This window comes from Dendrobates tinctorius, unplaced genomic scaffold (genome assembly GCF_039654945.1).
Source record: "Dendrobates tinctorius isolate UK_male_01 unplaced genomic scaffold, ASM3965494v1 ptg000129l, whole genome shotgun sequence".
NCBI classification, from domain to species: Eukaryota; Metazoa; Chordata; class Amphibia; order Anura; family Dendrobatidae; genus Dendrobates; species Dendrobates tinctorius.
Window position 1 is genome coordinate 39,423,903 of NW_027361797.1, and position 23,148 is coordinate 39,447,050.

Consider the following 23,148-nt stretch of genomic DNA (forward strand, 5'->3'; position numbering starts at 1 on the left):
GGAGCCCGGCGCCTCCCCACATTCAACTTATCCACATCATATATGCCGATATACACTCACTGGCCACTTTATTAGGTACACCTGTCCAACTGTGTGTTAAGACTTAATTTCTAATCAGCCAATCACATGGCGGCAACTCAGTGCATTTAGGCATGTAGACATGGTCAAGACAATCTCCTGCAGTTCAAACCGAGCATCAGTATGGGGAAGAAAGGTGATTTGAGTGCCTTTGAACGTGGCATGATTGTTGGTGCCAGAAGGGCTGGTCTGAGTATTTCAGAAACTGCTGATCTACTGGGATTTTCACGCACAACCATCTCTAGGGTTTACAGAGAATGGTCCGAAAAAGAAAAAAAATCCAGTGAGCGGCAGTTCTGTGGCCGGAAATGCCTTGTTGATGCCAGAGGTCAGAGGAGAATGGGCAGACTGGTTCGAGCTGATAGAAAGGCAACAGTGACTCAAATTGCCACCCGTTACAACCAAGGTAGGCAGAAGAGCATCTCTGAACGCACAGTGCGTCGAACTTTGAGGCAGATGGGCTACAGCAGCAGAAGACCACACTGGGTACCACTCCTCTCAGCTAAGAACAGGCATCTGATGGCTACTTTCAGCAGGATAATGCGCCATGTCATAAAGCTCGAATCATCTCAGATTGGTTTCTTGAACATGACAATGAGTTCACTGTACTCAAATGGCCTCCTCAGTCACCAGATCTCAATCCAATAGAGCATCTTTGGGATGTGGTGGAACGGGAGATTCGCATCAGGGATGTGCAGCCGACAAATCTGCGCCAACTGTGTGATGCCATCATGTCAATATGGTCCAAAATCTCTGAGGAATGCTTCCAGCACCTTGTTGAATCTCTGCCACGAAGAATTGAGGCAGTTCTGAAGGCAAAAGGGGGTCCAACCCGTTACTAGCATGGTGTACCTAATAAAGTGGCCAGTGAGTGTAGTTGAAAGCAGTGATAGAGGAGAGAGTGTCAGATGACGTTCCATCTCCCATCACTCCCCCTCTGCCTCTGACTCAGTGTGTGCCAGCAGAGGAGTTGAGACACTCAGCAGAAGCCAGAGCAGGAGAGAATGAGAAGGAGAGGTAAGTATTGAGTGTGTATGTATGCATTACAGTGTGTGTGTGTGTCTGCTGCACTATATTTTTTGTGGGGGGACAGCACTATACTGAATGTTAGTATTTTTGTGTGATTATGTGTTTATGGGGGAGCTGAATTATACTGTGTGTGGGGGACTCTATTATACTGTGTGTGGGACTGCATTAAACTCTGAGGGGGCTGCTTTATAATCTGGTGGGCTGCATTATACTCTGAGGTGGCTGCTTTATGTTCTGGGGGGCTGCATTACACTGCGTGTTTGGGGCTGCATTATTCTCTGAGGGTGCTGCATCATAATCTATGAGGCGACTACATTATACTCTATGAGGGGGGCTGCATTATACTCTGAGGAGGGCTGCATTTTAATATATGTACTATATGGGAACTGCATTATACTGTATCGAGGACTATCTGTAGCAATCTTTCTTCCTCAGCCAGAGTAAGGATAGGTGCACACGGTCAGTAAACGATACGGGTTGGACGCTGCGTATTTGTGCAGCATCCAGATGTTACAGTATAATGGATGGGAAATTCCATGCCCATTATACGTGCATAGATGGCCGCGGCTCACCCACGGAGGCGGACATGCGGCGCATCTCTCCAGACTGCAGCATGTCTATTTATCTTGCGGAGACGGGAGCCTTCGGAAGTAAAATTTCACCAGTATAGTGTATTGGACATGGTGAATCCGCATGGTTCAATAAACACATGCGGAATCACCTACGTTCAATAGCCAGCAGCGGACATGTGCTGCATCCAAAGCGCTGCCAATTACTGAAGAGGCCAGGAAACAAGCTGCCTGAACTCAGCGCATGTAAATACAACAGAAATGTTTGTGTGATGGTGCAATATGTGAGCATTTGGGGCCTCACTGTAAACTTTTGCACAGGGCCCCACTTTGTCTAAATCAGGCCCTGCTTAAATCCATGTTATAGATATACAACCGGTCTTATTACATATTGCTATATTACATTTTCAGCCATATTTAATCTGTATTTTAGCTGAATGGAGGAATCTATGGCTAAAAAAGCTGAGAAAATACATAACATAAAACTTCAAGCCTAAAATTGTTCGGACCGGTGAATAAGGAGAAATTGACTCTTCTCTGCTCTATTTAATGGTGACTCCTCACTAGGGCAATTACCTGTAGGAACGTCCTCTTTGCACCACTCCTCATCCCGCATATCACTTTCTCCTTTCTCCATTATGGCTTCAGTATTGATGTTCTTCAGATATTTGCCTGGATGTCAAAGTTGTGAAAGTAATAATGTAAAAGTCACAGACAGAAGGAAAACTCACATGGAATGTTCTAGATGGAGGCTTTTACTACAAACTCATGGGGCACCTGAACCGCCAAAAGATGCTGACATCTCTGCCTCCTATATAACCGGCGCTGCTGTAAGGGTCGGCCAGGAATATAGTCGTGGCCATGGAAACTACAGCATCAGTGTCCTGGCCTTCCCTCACATAAAAGTAAAGTCCACCACCCAGCGTACCTGCATCTCCGGTTTCAGGTCTCTCTGGGCACTTCCCAAGCAGCGATGGCCCCTCTCCAAGGCGACCCTCAGTAACTGAGACACAGTCCATGGTAATTTGAACGGTTTCTTTAGGCCTCTTTCACACATCAGGTTTTCGCCGTCAGGCGTGATCCGGCGCTTTTGACAGAAACCGGATCCGGCGAAATGCAATGCCGGATCCGGTTTCCCCCCCATTGACTTGCATTTGCGCCGGATCGCGCCGGATGGCATTGCGTTTCATCCGGTTTTCGCCAGATCCGGCAATGTGTCGCAATGTGTCGCGATCCGGCGTCTGGAAAAAACGTCTACTGTAACGTTTTTTGTCTCCGGCGAAAAAGCCTGACACGCCGGATCCGGCGCGTCCGGCTTTTTCACACAATGAAAGCCTATGAGCGCCGCAATGCGCCGGATCCTGCGAAAGCCGGATCCGGTGGCCGGATCCGGTTTTTTTGGTCTGAGCATGCTCAGTAGCTCTGCCCACAGGAGATATATAAAAGCAAGACAATGGGACCCTCAGCCACACCCAACATGCCACCCAAGACAGCAACCAGGCGCAGGAGAAGGCAGCAGACATCTGCAGCAGCAGCACCATCAGCAACACCCCAAATGGAGCAGCATGCTGAACGGGAGGGGAGTCCAGAAGCAGATGAGAGACGGTAATTATCAAATCCCCCATTCCTCCAAACTAGGGCCATGGAATATCAAGATATTCATTGGCCCTTTGTTTCTCTTTATTCAACAGCCGCCAAAGAGATGCAGCAGCAGCACCATCAGCAACACCCCAAATGGAGCAGCATGCTGAACGGGAGGGGAGTCCAGAAGCCGGTGAGAGACGGTAATTATCAAATCCCCCATTCCTCCAAACTAGGGCCATGGAATATCAAGATATTCATTGGCCCTTTGTTTCTCTTTATTCAACAGCCGCCAAAGAGATGCAGCAGCAGCAGCAGAAATGGCATCACTGGCAGCAGCAATACCCACAGCCATGGAGTCTGGCCATCAACAGGACAGCACATCTTCTTCTGGGAGCCCTCCCTCGCATCGTCAGCGTTTCACGGTAAGTTTTTATTTCCAAAATCCATCATCTCTGTAATATATGTCTATTCATTGCCTTTTATTTCAAAACAGGAATCACAAGATGAAGAGGAGCTCCCAGAAGAAGAAGGAAGGGGTGGACAGACGCTTGGAGTGGGCTCACAATTCGTAAGTTTTTTGCATCAAACGCAGAAACACAACATCACACTACACACAACACATAGAAAACAATGTTCTGCAGACCACACACAGCAAACAAATGCCTACATCCAAACTCATAACATTTTTTGTTTTCTTCTCTAGTCTTCCCAATCTGGTGCTCGGCCAAGAGGTCCTCGCAGTGCCTCCCAGGGTCGTCGGCGACAGCAACGCGGCGGTCACCAGCGTGTAAGTATAAATATTTTTGCTTTGTTTTTTGGCACTTTTTATTTCATTTCTTTTGTGGAGGCTAATTATGTTATTTTTGTCTTTTTCTTTAACAGCCTTCACAGCGTGCTCCCGACTCTGACGGTGAGGATGGAGGGATTGATGTGGACCACCTCATCGATCTCGTCAGAGAAAGGGAGCCGCTCTGGAATATGGCTGACCGCCGCCACGCTGACATGATCATTACCCGACGACTCTGGGAGGAAATCTGTTTGCTCCTTGTGGGCCGCTGGGAGGACCTCGAAGCTCGGGACCAGATTAAAGAGCGTAAGTATATACAGTAACGGTTGCTTGATGTAAACCAGTGTTTCCCGAACTCCAGTCCTCGTGGTCCCCACGGATCATGTGTTCAGGATTTCTATTTACTATTGAAATCCTGAAAACATGACCCCTGGGGACCATGAGGACTGGAGTTTGTGAAACACTGATGTTGTATACTAACCACTCCTTTCTCGTTTCAGGGAACAGAATTGTGAATCGGTGGCGGTCTGTGAGGGATCGTTTCAAGAAGGAGTTCAATAAAGAGATGCGGGCCCCGAGTGGATCTGGAGGACGCAGGAGCAAGTACAAGTACGCACAAGCCCTGTCGTTCCTCCGGGAAACAATGCTCACCAGAAGGTAAATATTACACACCACATGTGAAAAAGATGTAACTTTTTTTTTTCAGCCAGGGCCATACCATGTCAGTATTTTAATTGTTTTTTTTTCTCTTTATTCCACAGCACGGTGAGCAGCACTCGGGAGCCTGCACGATTGGACCCTTCTGAGGCGATCCCTGAGGAGACCAGCACCGAGGGACACTTCGACCGCCCCGGTACATCTGCACCTTCCCTGCCTTCCCACACATTCGACCCATCTGTCCCATCCACCAGCACAGGAGCATCGTGGCCGCCTACATTACATGAAGCTGCTGGTGAGGAGATCGCTTTCCCTTTACCCCACCCTTCTGCCCCTGCCGCCTCTAGTACACCTGCGGGTACTGGGCGGCAGCGGCAGAGGGGTCAGGAAAAGAGTTATGCGCCAGAGTTCTTGCATCTGAATGCATCTTTCCAGAACTGTCTCAAAGTCTTGTCAGAGCAAATCTCCACAGGCTTTCAGCAGATCAACTCCAGCATTCTGGAGGTGAAGACACTTCTGCAAACCATGCATTCAGAAGCAAGATCTTCGCCAAACCACACCTTTTTCAGGTCTGTTGTGGAGCGCATGGAAACGCTCTCTCCTGCCCAGCAGATGCATGTAATGCATTCGTGCCAAGGTGCTCTACAGCAGGTTACCTCCCAACCTCCACCTCCCACCACTGTAGTTCCTCCACCTGCACCCCCTCCAGCCACTTTCCATCCTCCCCCTCCTATTACATCTGCACCCCCTCCAGCCACTTTTCATCCTCCCCCTCCTACTACATACCAGCAACCTGCCCAGTACCAGCAACCTCCCCAGTACCAGTCATCTCCCCACTTCCAGCAACCTGCCCCGTACCAAACTCCTTCCCCGTACCAAACTCCTTCCCCGTACCAAACTCCTTCCCCGTACCAAACTCCTTCCCCATACAACTTTCCATCAACATCATCTGCTCCTACAGTCCCTGCCCAACCCTCCACTCCACCACCCACCACCTCTTCTGCTTCCCACATGTCCACCCATTCTGTAGTTTTTTCCACACCTTCACCTCTAACTGTTCCTTCCCCACCACGATCCCAGTCCTCTCTCCACACACCCAGTGTCGAAGTGTCCCGCAGCCCCTCCAGCAGTATTTCCACCCCACAATACACAGATTTGTAATGTGTGTTTTTTAATAAAAATGCCCATTGGGTTTAAAACCTTTATTAAAAAAGTTTTTTGCACTTTAAAAACATTTTACAAAAAAAAAAAAAATTTTAAATAAAAGTTAAATTATCGTTTCACAATGGTTGTCTGTCTTTTCTTTCTGCGGCGAACTATGTTTAAAAAAAAGGTTAAATACAGGGTATTTCAAAGGTAAAAAGGTATTCAAAACCAGGTATAACTGTGGGTAAATTTTAGCTTTTTGCCACAGTTGTGTTCCTGGTTGTGTTTGAAGCAAAGTATTTCACCTAAAAAGTTGTGTTTATTGTTGGTGATTTCCTAACAATGTACACAACTTTTGTTAAAAGGTGAAATACTTTGCATAAAACTCAACCAGGTACACACCTGTGGCCTAAAGCTAAAAATAGTAGACCATGACAAGATAGCCAACTTTGGTTGGCAAAGGTATATACTGTTGGTCCAGAAGGTACACAAGTTTGGTTAGGGCACAAATCTTTCACACTCTGTCATCCTGCTAGTGTACTCTGCCTTGAGGGGCCACAAGGGTCAATTTTAAAAACCGGATCCGGCGTAATCCGTCGAAAAAACGGATAGAAAAACGGATGAACCGGATGAGACGGATCCGGTTTTGTCTGTCAAGAACAAGACGGATCCGGCAGAAAACCGGATCCGGCACATCAGGTTTTACAAAACATTTGCCGGATCCGGCATTCCGGCACGACGCCGGATCGCGCCTGACGCCGAAAACCTGATGTGTGAAAGTAGCCTTACTGACAACTTCACACAGCATATCCACAGTTGGCACATCATTTATATCACATCCTTCTTTACATGTTTCCTCAGTTTTCCCTGCTCTGCTGGCACTTCCACAAGGCATGTAACCGGGCCGGACCATCTTAGACTGCTTCCCAGCTTCTTCCTGGCTTAACCTTGCAACGTTGACAATTCCCTCTGACTGTTTCACCCCAGACTCGAGATCATCAGCCACCTGGTTTAGTTGCCTCTGGAAAAGCATCTGACCCATCTGTGCTGCTCCCTGTGAAGCTACAGCATCCTTCTGTTCCTCACTTGCTGTTTCTTTTTGCTCCTCAGCCCGTCCAACTCCGGTCCTAAAAACGTCTGCCCATGCAATGAGTTGCCACATCTTTTCTGTTGTCCTTGCTCATGGTACCAACGCCCAATAACTGTGGAAAACTAGGACTATCACTTATCAACATTGCGTGGCTGCCGAGCCGTGCAGTGCCTATAGCCCATGTAGACACTTTGGGCGCCCTGGCCCCTTCTGAACTAACTTCCTTCTATATTTAACATAGCATGGCCACATATATCATGACTAGAAGAAGAGAACCATACATATATAAAAAAACTAATTTTATTAATTTACTTTAAAAATTGTCAATAAAAAATCACAACAATATTAACACTACAATAGTACCCCAAAATAGGGGAGGCACGCCACAAATAGATCAAAAGTTATTAGTTTGTGAAAAACACACAAATAAATCTATAGGCTTATATAGAAAAAATATATATGTTTTGCATCCTTTTAAAATACAATTCCATGACAGAGAAAAGGGGCTATGCGTGTTATAAACAGTGCCTAAAGCATCTCATAGCATAACATATATCCTTCCTAAATCACTTCATGTATTAATTATTTCAAGTGCAACATAACTAATATATAGCCCAATTAGAAAAATAGTGCTTCATATAACATCATTCATAAAGTAACCCACATATTTCTCAATATATTACTTACAAATAAGTCTCTATCAGGGTGTAAATAGTGGCAGTGCTCCCCAGCGCCCCGACGCGCGTTTCGCCCGCTAGCTTCTTTCGGGGGCGTAACTATAGGGGTATGAGAGGCGTTTATATATCCCCCTGAGCCAATAGGATGAATGCTTCCTTTATTGTCTAAGGTGCGTCCAGATTCTATGGCGCATGCGTCGGTATGGCTCTTCCGGGTTATCTTAAACTACTTCCTGGCACCCGCTTTGTTTACTGCAGGGGAGGACGCCTGCCAGTAACTATGGTAGCGTTGCCGGAAGTAGACCCAGAGCCGACCGGCGCGCGCGCGCACAACCCGGCACCATAAATGAGAAAAAATCTTCTAATGACATGGAGTGAAGATTAATGAGCCCATTAAAAGGGGTTAACATAATAGAATGAAAAATTAATACAAAGTGCACTGTGCAAAAAAGACATAATATAATATAAGTAAAATGTTAGTTTTATTAAATAAAGTGCAATAGATGATGAAAATAGTTAAATAAATTATGAAAGTGCGCGGGTGAATGCGATAGTGATAATACTACCCATATGTGTGGTGCAGAAAAAATATGAATAGCAAATAAATATGTATAAATAAATATAAATATATGATACAATAGTAATAATGAAATGTGAAGATCACCAAATATCTTCATAGGGTGAATACTACACTGTGAGTGCATCAACAAGATAAAATATGATTTTAATCTATATTTCTAACCCCCACATTGCAATCCATGTTTAGTCTCACCAAATATAGCCCTCACGCAAATAACCCATAGATATTCAATATTGGATTATTATTGCCATTAAAATTTACATAATAATACATTTTAAATGTAAATTTTAATGGCAATAATAATTCACCCTATGAAGATATTTGGTGATCTTCACATTTCATTATTACTATTGTATCATATATTTATATTTATTTATACATATTTATTTGCTATTCATATTTTTTCTGCACCACACATATGGGTAGTATTATCACTATCGCATTCACCCGCGCACTTTCATAATTTATTTAACTATTTTCATCATCTATTGCACTTTATTTAATAAAACTAACATTTTACTTATATTATATTATGTCTTTTTTGCACAGTGCACTTTGTATTAATTTTTCATTCTATTATGTTAACCCCTTTTAATGGGCGCATTAATCTTCACTCCATGTCATTAGAAGATTTTTTCTCATTTATGGTGCCGGGTTGTGCACGCGCGCCGGTCGGCTCTGGGTCTACTTCCGGCAACGCTACCATAGTTACTGGCAGGCGTCCTCCCCTGCAGTAAACAAAGCGGGTGCCAGGAAGTAGTTTAAGATAACCCGGAAGAGCCATACCGACGCATGCGCCATAGAATCTGGACGCACCTTAGACAATAAAGGAAGCATTCATCCTATTGGCTCAGGGGGATATATAAACGCCTCTCATACCCCTATAGTTACGCCCCCGGAAGAAGCTAGCGGGCGAAACGCGCGTCGGGGCGCTGGGGAGCACCGCCACTATTTACACCCTGATAGAGACTTATTTGTAAGTAATATATTGAGAAATATGTGGGTTACTTTATGAATGATGTTATATGAAGCACTATTTTTCTAATTGGGCTATATATTAGTTATGTTGCACTTGAAATAATTAATACATGAAGTGATTTAGGAAGGATATATGTTATGCTATGAGATGTTTTAGGCACTGTTTATAACATGCATAGCCCCTTTTCTCTGTCATGGAATTGTATTTTAAAAGGATGCAAAACATATATACTTTTTCTATATAAGCCTATAGATTTATTTGTGTGTTTTTCACAAACTAATAACTTTTGATCTATTTGTGGCGTGCCTCCCCTATTTTGGGGTACTATTGTAGTGTTAATATTGTTGTGGTTTTTTACTGACAATTTTTAAAGTAAATTAATAAAATTAGTTGTTTTTTTTTTATATATATATGGTTCTCTTCTTCTAGTCATGGTATATGTGGCCATGCTATGTTAAATATATGTGCTCTGAAGTGCCATATGATGATTATTGGACAAATTTGGATTTAACTTCCTTCTAGCCTAGACTTACCTCCCGGCAGCCCCTCCTACACTTAACCCTATCTAAGAACTCTATACACTAAGTGCCCCCCCACCTCTTGTGTCCAAAGGGTGCACTACGCTTTCCCTATCTATAATACAGTATTATACAAAGGAACATAAATTATATAGGAAATGGTAACACATAAAAAGTGTGGCAATACCATGGACGACATGTAGCAGTACCACCAGATAACTCTAAATACACTATAACAGCAATTACACTAAAACATAAAACATTAAGAACTATTAAAGGAGGAAGAGCCAAGCAGGAGCATTATTTTACCCCCCCTACACTGCCATCAGTCAGTATAGCGGCGTGTAGTGATAGAAGCAGGAGACATTGTAAGTATACTGCATTATGGCAATGTAATTTCCTTCATTTTGTCTTCACATTTCAGATGCACTAGCATTTTTAGTTTTCCATCGTTTGAGGAATATTTTGTCTGGAAATGATGTATTTTTGGAGTACATGCTATTTTTTGTGCGGTAGGAAGCAATTTAGCAGGTTTTTTTAAGGCATTCACTTCTGTCATAAATGTCGTGAAAAGTTGCCCACCCTTTTTTTTTTTTTTACATATTTACTTGCATCCTTGATGCCAATGCAGTAGAAAGCAATGATGAAGGGAGAGTGTTAAATATTAATAATCCGTTAATTTCTTATAAGACCCAGTTCTGTAGAATGCTTTAGCTTACATGACATAGGCTATTTTTAAGCTTGGCTCATGGTAGAAAGACAGCTCCATATATGTAGAGACCACGTGCTTTAGGAGACGTATATAATTCATGGCTAACTGTAGAGGTCGCTCTCTTCTTCTTCCCTCACCATCATGAGAGACAGACGCAAGATGACATAACTCAACAGCTGGTATGTTACTTTAGTACGAAGAAGTCGAACAGAGAGACAGACGCCATTTGCCATGTGGGATCTCGGAGAGAAGAAGGATACATGTTGCTTTTGCCATTTGGGATCTCAGAGCATGATCTAATGGACAATTTCTCTTTCACTTATTTTTATACACCTGTTTTTCTGTAATAACCTTTCTTTGATGGAAGAATCCAAATAAACCACTATATTTTTATCTGGTAACTAGTCCTGAATATTTTACAGGATATGCGTTATTTTACATTGGAGAGCCAGCCAGATCTGAATTTTTGTACTTTTTTGCGGATTTCCCTCAACTTGCACACACGGGGGATTGGACTTTGCTAACGTCAAATCATATGTGCAAGTTATCGCGAATTCCACTACTTACAAGAATCACATAGAACCTAGAAGTAAGAAGTACCAGATAGATTGAGAAGTACTACAAGTGCCAAAAGTACCAGACGTAAGCCAGACGTGTGAAGACAGGAACCCAGCGTTGTCCATCAAAGGAGCTGAGACATTTCAAGGTAAGATAAAATGGATGTCATTAATTGTCTTGCTAAGCAGAGTAAATTGAAATTTAAGTCTGTAGACAATTCTAATTCAGAAGTTTTATGGTTAAGTTTATATGCCGAGTGTGAACTCGAGAATCAGAGGTTAGATTCTAAGTTTTTCAATAGAGAAAGAGAGAGATTAAAAAATATTCTACAGATGGTAGATATATTTCATAGATCTGTGTCAGAGAAATCTAAAAATGATTGTGTAGAGGATAGTGATATTCCCGAGATTCACTGTAATGTGGAGAAACAGTTACAAGTAGCAGTCATTGAAGGTGACCTTGCAGACGTGGAACAAGATGGAGAGGTAGGAGGAGACTTCAGAACTGACGTAGAGGACGTACAAGGGAAAGACGTACCACTAAAAATAGAAGACTCACAGGCCCAAGCACGAAGTAGCGTGAGGAAGAATTTGATAAAAATATGCCAAATAATTCCTGCTTATGACAACAAAATAGATGTTTATAGAAACTCTGAGATCTTTGAAAGTTGTTCTGATAACTTTGATTTATCTAACGAGGAGAAGAATCAGTTGTTCAAAATGTGGATCCCTGTAAATTTTGCAAGGAGATTGTCTTTAAAGTTATCTGGTGAGACACATGAGAATTTAACTGATAAGGACAGATTAAAAATTCTCATTTTTTGTTCATCAAATGAAAATCATCCAGATATTGATATTCTTCAAAAATTAAGGATTGGTCGGAAGGAATGTATTTTTACGTTCATGTCCATATATGAACGTTTGTACAAAATGCTGAGTGAGAATGTCAAAACACCATCCCTCATAAGGAGTTTTGTAAGCAAATTTTGGTTTCTAAATCCTGCATCTCGTGTTATTGCGTCACAAAAAGATTCTTTGTTTGAATGTGCGCAATCCCTCGATTTTGCCAGAAAACACGAGAATCGTGAAAGGAAAGTAAATTGTGCTAATTTTGGAAAGACAGGCAGGGTAAAATCTTATCAGAAGCCTGTATTAGCAAAACCTTCTAAAATGAGATTTCCCCAAAATCAAATCTACGAAGAAAGAAAAAGAAAATCACATGTTTGTTATAAACCATATGGAATGATGCAAAAGAACACCGAAAAGACACAAATTGAATTAAGAAAAATGATGAGTTCTGATTTTCTTTCTGTAACAAAGATGGCCGAATTTAACAGACAGAAACAGGTGGTGAGTGACATCATGGCCTGTAAACTGAATACTCTGCTCCAAGAATCTATCAGCTTTAAAATGGCAAGAACCTTTCAGGATATTTTTTGCAGAGAAATAAGTATGGGTGTAGGAATTGGCTAGAAAAAGTAATATATATATTGTGTAACAGTGTTATACAATTAGTGAGTTATAGAGTATAATCCTGTAGTTTTATGGTTTGTGGATATATACATAGTCATACAGTATATATATAGAGTGTTTGTAGAAGTAGAAATAGTAGAACTGTATTTTTTAATGAAAATTAAAATCTACATCAGTAATAATATTTAGAATATGAATATGATATTAATCTTATTTTTTATGTTTCCTTAGAATTTTCATTTCAAAGCAGGACTTAATCGAGAAAAATTCTCTTCCAAGGATTTATGCCTTTATTTACACAGGATGTTGCAATAATTGCATGATTTTATATATATCTAACCCTTAAAAGGAAATAACCAATTGCTTTTTAAAATGTTCTGGGTGTGTGTTTTTTTTTTACTGCATGGTTTGAATGACAACCACAGCAGGGGAATTTGAACCTTGTTCTAATAATACAAGTATACCAGTATACTATGTCCCTGTTCCTTAGGAAAAGAATTTTAAAGGGGGAATATTCAAAGAAATATTAAGAGACTAAATTGAAATAGTTTACAATGCATTGATAATTAGGATAATTTGGGTTAAAATACGTGTATTAAACTTAATATGTGACACAGTCTGAGTGACAGTGACCGAGTGTATGAGCAGCTGCTGAGCGAGTAATGTGATACGTTTGTGAGACCTCAGGATCCTGAATGCATGAGAGAAAGAAAAAAAAAAAAAAAAACCCCAAAAGCTTTTATCTTTAGGAGGAAATATGCAGATCAGTTAAATTATTAGAATATTAGGATACATAATGAAATATTATCTATACAACATATATTTCTATATTTCTATAGTAATTATTATTTCTTGATTTAGTTAATTGTGGATAAGTGCAATCGCACAACAAAATAGAAAATAGTTTAGGAAGAAAATCTATTCTTTCCTTATCAGCTTTAGCTCTTTTAAACAGGCACCAGCACAGAGCCTGGTATTCACCAGCTGCATCTGGGAATAGTGGACCTTCCTTCTCTGTCCAAGTGTGTTAATCTTTAAACTACATTTAAATTAATTTTTCCAAAGGATAATTTTATGATATTCAAATTAATTTTGATGGTTACACATCTTCAGACAAATAATGGTATAAGCAAGTATAAATTCACATAATTTATATATCTTTCCATCTACTGGCTAACACGGTACAAAGATATACATCTTTCCTGTATCATAATTTATACATTAATTATTTTTAATTTTGGTTTTGATAAATGAATTATTTCATGAAACAATATTTTTTGGTATTAAGGGGGAAATATGTTTTTTATCCTGACTACATAATCACATTTGATTAATACTTCTTCACACATTTTAATAGGAAAAAATATTAATAAGGTACAATGGTATAAGTATTGGGTATAATAACAAGTATTATAAAGAGTCATTTCTTTACACTAAGAGGAATGATATGCAAAGTTGCATGATTTGAATATTTTGATAACACAAGTTTATGACAATTATGAAATAATCCAGATCATGGAAATATTAAGGGTATATGTTACTGAAGACATAACTACTCTGCATCAACATAAAGGCCTTATTCTTATTCTTATTTTTCATTCTTATTTTTCATTATTTTTAATTCTTTCACCAATATTTAGTAAAGTAATATCTACTGAGAATATTGCTTCATTAAATATAGCAATTATATGGTTCTATTACTAAGGAAAATGTTTCACTTCTGAGTTATATGCAACAGTTCTTTTATTCATTCATTCGCTCACTCATATATTCTTATTTTGGTTCATGGCTATACATTCCTACATATTATTAGTATAATAAATATATTCCTTATTAATAAAGATGAAAACACTGGTTACATAAAACACAGTGACACCTATGGGTTGAAAAAGGTAATTACACCTATGACATAAAAATGTTCTATCACATGAAAAAAATGGATAATAATGTATTATCACTTATTATTGGTTTATTATTTCAAATATTGAAATCCATATACAGTACAAATTCTGATAATAATTATATGGATATTACTGATTGCTATGGTACGCTGTGATATTATGGGATAGGGAAATTACCAGATTTGGTATAGAATAGGGAATGAAGACTTCAAGCAAGATACTGAAATTATGTTAATAAAGACTTTTCACATTTCTAAACTTCATTGATTTTTATCAGTTGCAAGAAGAAGAATGCCGCGATCCAGAAGTCCCAGAAGGTAACAAAGCTATGATTACTGAGTAATAGACTGTGTTAATTACAAGTGCAGTATCCACCACTGACAGTCACAAGTGCAGTATCCATCACCGACAGTCACAATTAAAGTGTCTAACCTGACAACCAGAGGACGATGATCCTATGATGCTGAGATGAACGGTGTTATCACGTTCTTATCAAGTTCCAGAGGTTTTCAATCACCTGAAAAGCTTCGATGAAAGCTGGTGAACAATGAAGGTAATTATCAGGAAGCTACAACCCTGACATATGTCCTGTGCATTAGGACAAGGACTGGTTATGGTGCTATGTTTAGCAAGGAAGAGTCATTTTAACCCTTGCTTTGCTGACCAAAGACGTCACACCTGTTCAAAGACCAGTACCGATGGAGGATTCCAGAATATCCAAGGCGAGCCAATGTAAGCCCAGGTTTTTAAAGATAACACTGCACAGATATTAAAGCTGCATAGACTTTGTTTTCGTATTAACATTTGAAATTATGGACTTTGATTTGATACACAACACATCTATATGCTATAAGAAAACTGTATTTTTAAAAAAGAACCAAGAAGAAGACAGAAGACATCAAAATGAAGACCAGATGACATCAGATGATGATGACTGGACCTGAGATGCTTCAATTTAGACTTAGGGAAGTATAATTAATTATACATATTTTATATGAATATTGTTCATGGCTTACCATAACATGAATTCACATCAATTATGTCATTGAGTACTTATAACGGTAATCTTATATTATTATTATTATTATTATTATTGATATTAAATTATTTTGTCAAAGAAGAAGAAAAGAAGAAAGAAGATCTTGTTATATTTGAGGGTTCCAATTAATGTCTGTCTCCCTCAAAAGGGGGAATTGTTAAATATTAATAATCCGTTAATTTCTTATAAGACCCAGTTCTGTAGAATGCTTTAGCTTACATGACATAGGCTATTTTTAAGCTTGGCTCATGGTAGAAAGACAGCTCCATATATGTAGAGACCACGTGCTTTAGGAGACGTATATAATTCATGGCTAACTGTAGAGGTCGCTCTCTTCTTCTTCCCTCACCATCATGAGAGACAGAAGCAAGATGACATAACTCAACAGCTGGTATGTTACTTTAGTACGAAGAAGTCGAACAGAGAGACAGACGCCATTTGCCATGTGGGATCTCGGAGAGAAGAAGGATACATGTTGCTTTTGCCATTTGGGATCTCAGAGCATGATCTAATGGACAATTTCTCTTTCACTTATTTTTATTCACCTGTTTTTCTGTAATAACCTTTCTTTGATGGAAGAATCCAAATAAACCACTATATTTTTATCTGGTAACTAGTCCTGAATATTTTACAGGATATGCGTTATTTTACAGAGAGTCAGCCAATATTCTCCCCTGCATCTGCCATCTCAGTGCAGCAGGTAGAAATGGGTCACTCTCCCAGGGCTGTGGGGTACTCGGTACCGGGCCGGGGTCTCAGAGGGAGGTGTCATGGCAGCAATGACCCGGTCCGTGGCCCTGGGCGCCCATGTAAAAGGGAGATTGAATGATGGAATAAAGTTGATTAGATGAATGGTTTGTGACGCCACCTGTGGTGTTCAGCAAGGGAGGTGTTAAGCCGAGGCTGCATGCAGATCCTCTGGGACTGATGGTATGGTGCAGCAAAGATGTTGAAGCTCCCCACAGGTGAAGCTGTAGTCCCAGGGCAGAGTCAATGTGGAGATCAAGGGGAGGCGTAGGTGAGGCAGTGTTGGGCACAGAGAGGTAGCAGTGCCGGGTGTGTTGGCGCGGGAATAAGTGGAAGACACCAGGGCATGTAGTTCCAAAGCTTTACTCACAGTCTGTTGTACATACAGGTGCCTGCCTCCGTGCCGTGTCCTCCAGGTCAGGAACTCAGTCAACCTCCAGGCCAGGTGAAATACTCCTTTCCAACACTCCGCCAACATGTGCCTTTCCGAATGTCTCCTCTTATAGCGCCTATAAATGAAGTACTCCCAGTACTGAGTTACACTGGAGTTCCTCCTATCCGATGTTCCTATGAACTCTACTTGTACGGCAGACAGCAGTAATCCCGACTCACTCATGTTGCTGTTGTGCCCCCAAGTCTTGTGTGGAAATAAAGTGGTGTCTGCCGCAGGACCATTAGTATCCATACAATCTCGGGGATCGGGCCCCGGCCTTGCGCCTAGAACTTCTAGGAAGGGTTCTCCTCTAACCCTCAGGGGCGCCACACAATAACATCTCTATTTCGTTCCCGCTGTGCTGACCAATGAAGAGCTTCACATCGCTCGCTTCCGAGATTGGAGCAGTGTGGCACCGGTTAGAGCTGAGTACTTATACTGTATGAAGGACTATGTGGGGCCATTATACTCTATGGAGGGCCATGGTGGGACCTTATTCTGAATAGAGGACTATGTGGGGCAAATTATACTGTATGGAGGAATATGTGAGGCCATTATAATGTATGGAGGACTATGTTGGGCCATTATATTGTATGGAATACTTTGTGGGGCCCATTATTATTCTCTATGGAAGACTATGGGGAGATTATATAGTATGGAGGACAATGTGGGGACATTATACTGTACTAGCTGAAGAACCCGGCGTTGCCCGTTGACCGGGCATAGTAACCAACTGTGGTTAGTTATAACAAATTATAATGATTATATTGCACATAAAAACATTTCACATCATATATTCAACACTACAGTTTTGCAACACAAATTAATGAAACGATTACCCAAGTATTGATAGTATTTTATTTTCAACTCACTCAAGAGCCTTTTGATAAACAACATGTGGATCTGTGTATCTAACCCTATCCTGTAGGATACTGACTGCTGAGCTGTGTACCTAATCCTCTCCTGTGTGATACTTTCTGCTGAGCTGTGTATCTAATCCTATCATGTGTTACTGACTGCTGAGCAGTGTATCTAATCCCGTCTGCTGAGCCGTGTGTCTAACCCTATCCTGTGTGCTACTGACTGCTGAGCAGTGTATCTAATCCTATCCTGTGTGATACCGTCTACTGAGCCATGTATCTAATCCTATCCTGTGTGATACTGACTGCTGAGCTGTGTATCTAATCCTATCCTGTGTGATACCGTCTGCTGAGCTGTGTATCTAACCCTATCCTGTGTGATACTGTCTGCTTAGCCGTGTATCTATTCCTATCCTGTGTGATACTGACTGCTGAGCTGGGTATCTAATCCTATCCTGTGTGATACTGACTGCTGAGCTGTGTAGCTAATCCTATCCTGTGTGATACTGACTGCTGAGCCGTGTATCTAACCCTATCCTGTGTGATACTGACTGCTGAGCCATGTACCTAATCCTATCATGTGTATTACTGACTGCACAGCCGTGTATCTAATCCTATCCTGTGTGATACTGACTGCTGAGCTGTGTATCTAATCCTATCCTGTGTGATACTGACTGCTGAGCTGTGTATCTAATCCTATCCTGTGTGATACCGTCTGCTGAGCCGTGTATCTAACCCTATCCTGTGTGATACTGTCTGCTTAGCCATGTATCTATTCCTATCCTGTGTAATACTGACTGCTGAGCTGGGTATCTAATCCTATCCTGTGTGATACTGACTGCTGAGCTGTGTATCTAATCCTATCCTGTATGATACTGTCTGCTTAGCCGTGTATCTATTCCTATCCTGTGTGATACTGACTGCTGAGCTGGGTATCTAATCCTATCCTGTGTGATACCGTCTGCTGAGCCGTGTATCTAACCCTATCCTGTGTGATACTGTCTGCTGAGCCGTGTATCTAATCCTATCCTGTGTGATACTGTCTGCTTAGCCGTGTATCTATTCCTATCCTGTGTGATACTGACTGCTGAGCAGTGTATCTAATCCTATCATGTGTGATACCGTCTGCTGGGCCGTGTATCTAATCCTATCCTGTGTGATACTGGCTGCTGAGCAGTGTATCTATTCCTATCATGTGTGATACCGTCTGCTGGGCCGTGTATCTAATCCTATCCTGTGTGATACTGACTGCTGAGCAGTGTATCTAATCCTATCATGTGTGATACCGTCTGCTGGGCCGTGTATCTAATCCTATCCTGTGTGATACTGACTGCTGAGCTGTGTATCTAATCCTATCCTGTGTGATACTGACTGTTGTGCTGTGTATCTAATCCTGTCCTGTGTGATACTGACTGCTGAGCCGTGTATCTAATCCTATCCTGTGTGATATTGGGCTTCCCCTGCAGTCTCTGTCAGAGGGTGATCTGTGTTGGCACGGTAATAAATTGTGTTATTTTGTATGGATGACTACAGGGGTTCCACTATTTTTTGTATACAAAACACCATTGGAGTACGAACATCCACCAAGAGGAAATAAAATCAAAATCGTTTTATTTCAATTACTCATAATGAGACACAAAAGCACATAAAAAAGATCACATAATTACAGAGCTCCATGTAATGAGGAATTCAGGTGCAGAAGAAACACACATGCCACAATACACGACTGCAACTTTGAGCAAAGGGTATATATTAAATATACAGACAATAATAAAGTGCCAGTGCTTCAAGTCAAATCCAGGATAACTTAGGCACCCCAACAAGTGACCACCTCTCAGTGATATTTAATTACAGCATAGTAGCTTAAATCTGAACTTGGAGGCCACATAGTTAGATACCAATCAAAATTGCTTACTCATAGCTGAAGAGTATGTCGCACGTGTAGCTTTGCCAGAGTGGATGGAGCAAGGGTGTGATGGGGAGTAGTGATGGGCGAGTAGCATCGTTGCGCGGGTCTCCCCTAGCATGCTCGGGTGGTCTCCGAGTATTTTGGCGTGCTCGGAGATTTAGTTTTTGTCATCTCAGCTGCATGGTTTGCAACTTGTAGACAGACTGAATACACGTGGGAATTCCCTAACAAACAGGCATTCCACACATGTATTCAAGCTGTCTAGCAGCCGCAAATCATGCAGATGAGACGAGGAAAACTAAATCTCCGAGCACGCCAAAATACTCGAAGACCACCCGAGCATGCTCAGGAAAACTCGAGCAATGAGTATACTCGCTCATCACTAATGGGGAGTGATGAAGCCCACCCAGTAAATTGAACACCTTTTATGCCAATTTAATGTGTAAAATTGCCCTGTAAATGTACTTGTGTCCCTGACTGGAGTAAAAGTTGTGGAGGTGCATGTAATATATGGGGGCATCTTACTCCAGCGGTACCTTCATTAAAAGGCTCAGGACTTATATTGATGGCCTATTCAACATATCTGATTGGTGGGAGTGCAGCACCCAGATCCCCGACCAATAAGCAACATATCATGACGGGGAAATAAGTGTCGATTAGATCGGCACAGATTTAACTTTCTTGGTGGGGGCTCTCCTCCCCCATGGGCCCCTGTGCAGGTGAACCAATGGTATGCCTGCCCCGGACCCTATTGCTATTTTCCCTGTTAGGCCATGTTCACACATTCAATATATGGTCAGTTTTTTACCTCAGTATCTGTAAGCCAAAACCAGGAGTGCGTGATAAATACAGAAGTGGTGACGTGTTTCTATTATACTTTTCCTCTGATTGTTCCTCTCCTGGTTTTGGCTTACAAATACTGAGGTAAAAAATTTACCAAAATACTCAACGTGTGAACGTGGCTTAAAAGGGCTTCAGATATTGGCGTGACTCCACCACCAATTAGATTTCTCTACTTTAGAGTTAATATATAGATCTACAGCTTGTTAGTAAATTTCAGTAAGACCATCCGGGGCTGAGGTAACGGCCTGGAGAAATCTGCCACTGGATGTCTTGCTCATATATCTTCTTGTTTCAGAATGAAGTTAAGCTGGGAGAGCTGCTTCTGTCTCTTAATTACCTGCCAAGTGCTGGAAGATTGAACGTGGATATTATCCGAGCAAAACAGCTCCAAAGGGTCCAAAGGGTAATTAAATATCACTGAGAGGTGGTCACTTGTTGGGGTGCCTAAGTTATCCTGGATTTGACTTGAAGCACTGGCACTTTATTATTGTCTGTATATTTAGTATATACCCTTTGCTCAAAGTTGCTGTCGTGTATTGTGGCATGTGTGTTTCTTCTGCACCTGAATTCCTCATTACATGGAGCTCTGTAATTATGTAATTATGTGACCCTTTTTTATGTGCTTTTGTGTCTCTGTAACGGACAGGGAAGGACAATGTCCGAGAGTGGACCCTCTGGGTTGCGGATCTGGAGCCCCTGGGTCGAGCGCACCAGGTGATGACCGACCCTTATACAGGGATCGTTAGGGGCAAAACCGCAGAGGACAGAACCGCGACAGCCGGTACCAGGAGGGACGGCTCGGGGACACAGAGCGACAGCGCAACCAAGATTACTGGACAGAGCAGGGTTATAGGATGAGGAGGCGGCAGGCAGCCTCTACTAGTGGGGACACAGGAGGAGGCACAGGAGCAGAGGGAGTGCACACTAGGAGGAAACAGATGGAAGAACAAGGACGGTTGCATACGAGACCTAGGGAGCGGGGAGAGGGAGAGACAAGGAGGAAGCGAGACAGAACTGAGACCAGCAGGGGGACGGAAAGAAGACCTAAACTAGATTCCTAACACGACAGAGGGGGCCAGAACAGAGTGTAAGGCAACACACTATCCTCAGGCGTCCTCTCTACGGAGAGAATGCCTGAAATATCATAGGACCCGGAAGTGGGCGGTACGCACCGCCCTCAGCGCCGCCCACCGCTGACAGAAGAGAGAGCGCTGGCGCGCGCCCGCGACCTAAGGAGGGGGCGCAGGGACGTCGGAGGATGAAGGGCTGGGTAAGAGATCTCGCTGCGGCGGGAGCGCCGGCAGGGAGCAGCAACAGCCGGCGCCGCCGGAGCGGGGGCGCGGCCGGGCATGGCCGCGAGCGCCACAGTACCCCCCCTTTACATCCTCCCTTTCTGAGATTGGCCAGAAATCTTTTCAAAATAAGGGGGGCGTTGATGTTTTCTCGAGGCTCCCAGGACCTCTCCTCAGGACCAAACCCCTTCCAATCAATAAGAAAGAGGGATCTCCCCCTGACCTTTTTCATGGCTAAAATGTCCCTTATTTCAAAGATGTCATCCGAGCCAACAGGCGAAGGAGGGGCAATGGAGGCTGGTTGGAACCGATTCAGAACTACAGGTTTCAGGAGCGAGATATGAAAGGCGTTGGGGACCCGGAGTGAAGCCGGCAATTTCAGTTTATAAACCACCTCATTGATGCGTTTTAGCACCTCGAAGGGACCGATGTAACGAGGACTCAACTTATAGGAAGGAACTTTCAAGCGGATGTGCTTGGTCGAGAGCCAGACCTTGTCGCCAGGATGGTACGGAGGAAGGTCCCTTCGTCTTTTGTCCGCATGTTTCTTGATTCGAGCACTGGCATTCACAAGGGACTCTCTGGTCTCCCTCCAAATCTTAGAAAATTCTATGGCGAGAGCATCTGCTGCCGGAACTCCTGATGACGTGGTAAAGGGCAGTGGAACCCCCCGGATTGCGACCAGAGACCACAAAGAACGGAGATTTGATGGTCGACTCACTGGGGTGGTTGTTATGGGCGAATTCTGCCCAAGGTAGAAGTGAGACCCAGTTGTCCTGATGAGCGTTGGAAAAGTGACACAGATAGGTTGTCAGGCCCTGATTTATCCGTTCCACTTGCCCGTTGGTCTGTGGATGATAAGCCGAGGAAAAATCGGTGGATGTACCCATAAGTCGGCAGAGAGCCCTCCAGAAGCGAGACGTAAACTGAACCCCACGATCAGACACAATCCGTAGGGGGAGACCATGTAACCTGAAGATCTGGTGGATGAAGATCTCTGCCAATTTCGGAGGTGATGGCAATCCGGCCAGGGGAACAAAATGAGCCATCTTGGAGAAGCGGTCCGCTACGACTAAGATGGTGGTGCAACCGGCTGAGCGAGGCAAGTCAGTCACGAAATCCATAGCAATTTGCTGCCATGGAGCCTCCGGAACAGGCAACGGATGGAGAAGGCCGGAGGGAAGGGTCCTTGGGACCTTGTTCCGAGCACAGGTTGTGCAAGAAGCAACGTAATCCACTACGTCTTGGCAGAGGGTGGCCCACCAGTAATAATGGGCGAGGAGCGAGAGGGTCTTCTTGGTCCCGACGTGCCCAGCAACCTTGGAGGAGTGCCCCCAGCGTAACACCTCCAGACGCTTATTCCAAGGCACGAAGGTCTTGCCTGGTGGAGGAGCAGAAAAGTTCACTGGGGCCACCGTGATCATCTTGGTAGGCTCGATAATATATGATGGACCCTCGTCCTCCTCAGGCGACTGTAAGGACCTGGAGAGTGTATCCGCCTTGACGTTCTTATCGCCGGGCCGGAAGTGCAGCTTGAAATCAAACCGAGAAAAATACAAGGCCCATCTGGCCTGTCTGGAGTTGAGCCTCTGCGCGGACTGCAGATAGGCCAAGTTTTTGTGGTCCGTGAAGATAGTAAAGGGATGCACCGCCCCCTCGAGCAAGTACCGCCATTCTTCTAGAGCCAT

The 23,148-nt window shown here is 42.8% G+C and overlaps 1 protein-coding gene and 1 long non-coding RNA gene across 3 annotated transcripts in view; one reads left to right on the forward strand and one right to left on the reverse strand.

Annotated features, from left to right (window-relative positions):
* LOC141047833 (uncharacterized) overlaps positions 1 to 23,148 on the reverse strand; it is a 415,332-nt gene that overhangs the window by 146,217 nt on the left and 245,967 nt on the right. The gene's annotated exons all lie outside the window — the stretch shown is intronic.
* LOC141047851 (uncharacterized) overlaps positions 1 to 23,148 on the forward strand; it is an 81,505-nt gene that overhangs the window by 48,061 nt on the left and 10,296 nt on the right. Inside the window, exon 1 of one of the 2 annotated variants that reach the window (XR_012219913.1) lies at positions 20,245 to 20,571. The exons of the other annotated variant lie outside the window; for it this stretch is intronic. This is a non-coding gene — a long non-coding RNA (uncharacterized lncRNA). Of the gene's footprint in view, positions 1 to 20,244; positions 20,572 to 23,148 lie in introns of those variants that run through there. 2 annotated transcript variants of the gene reach the window in all.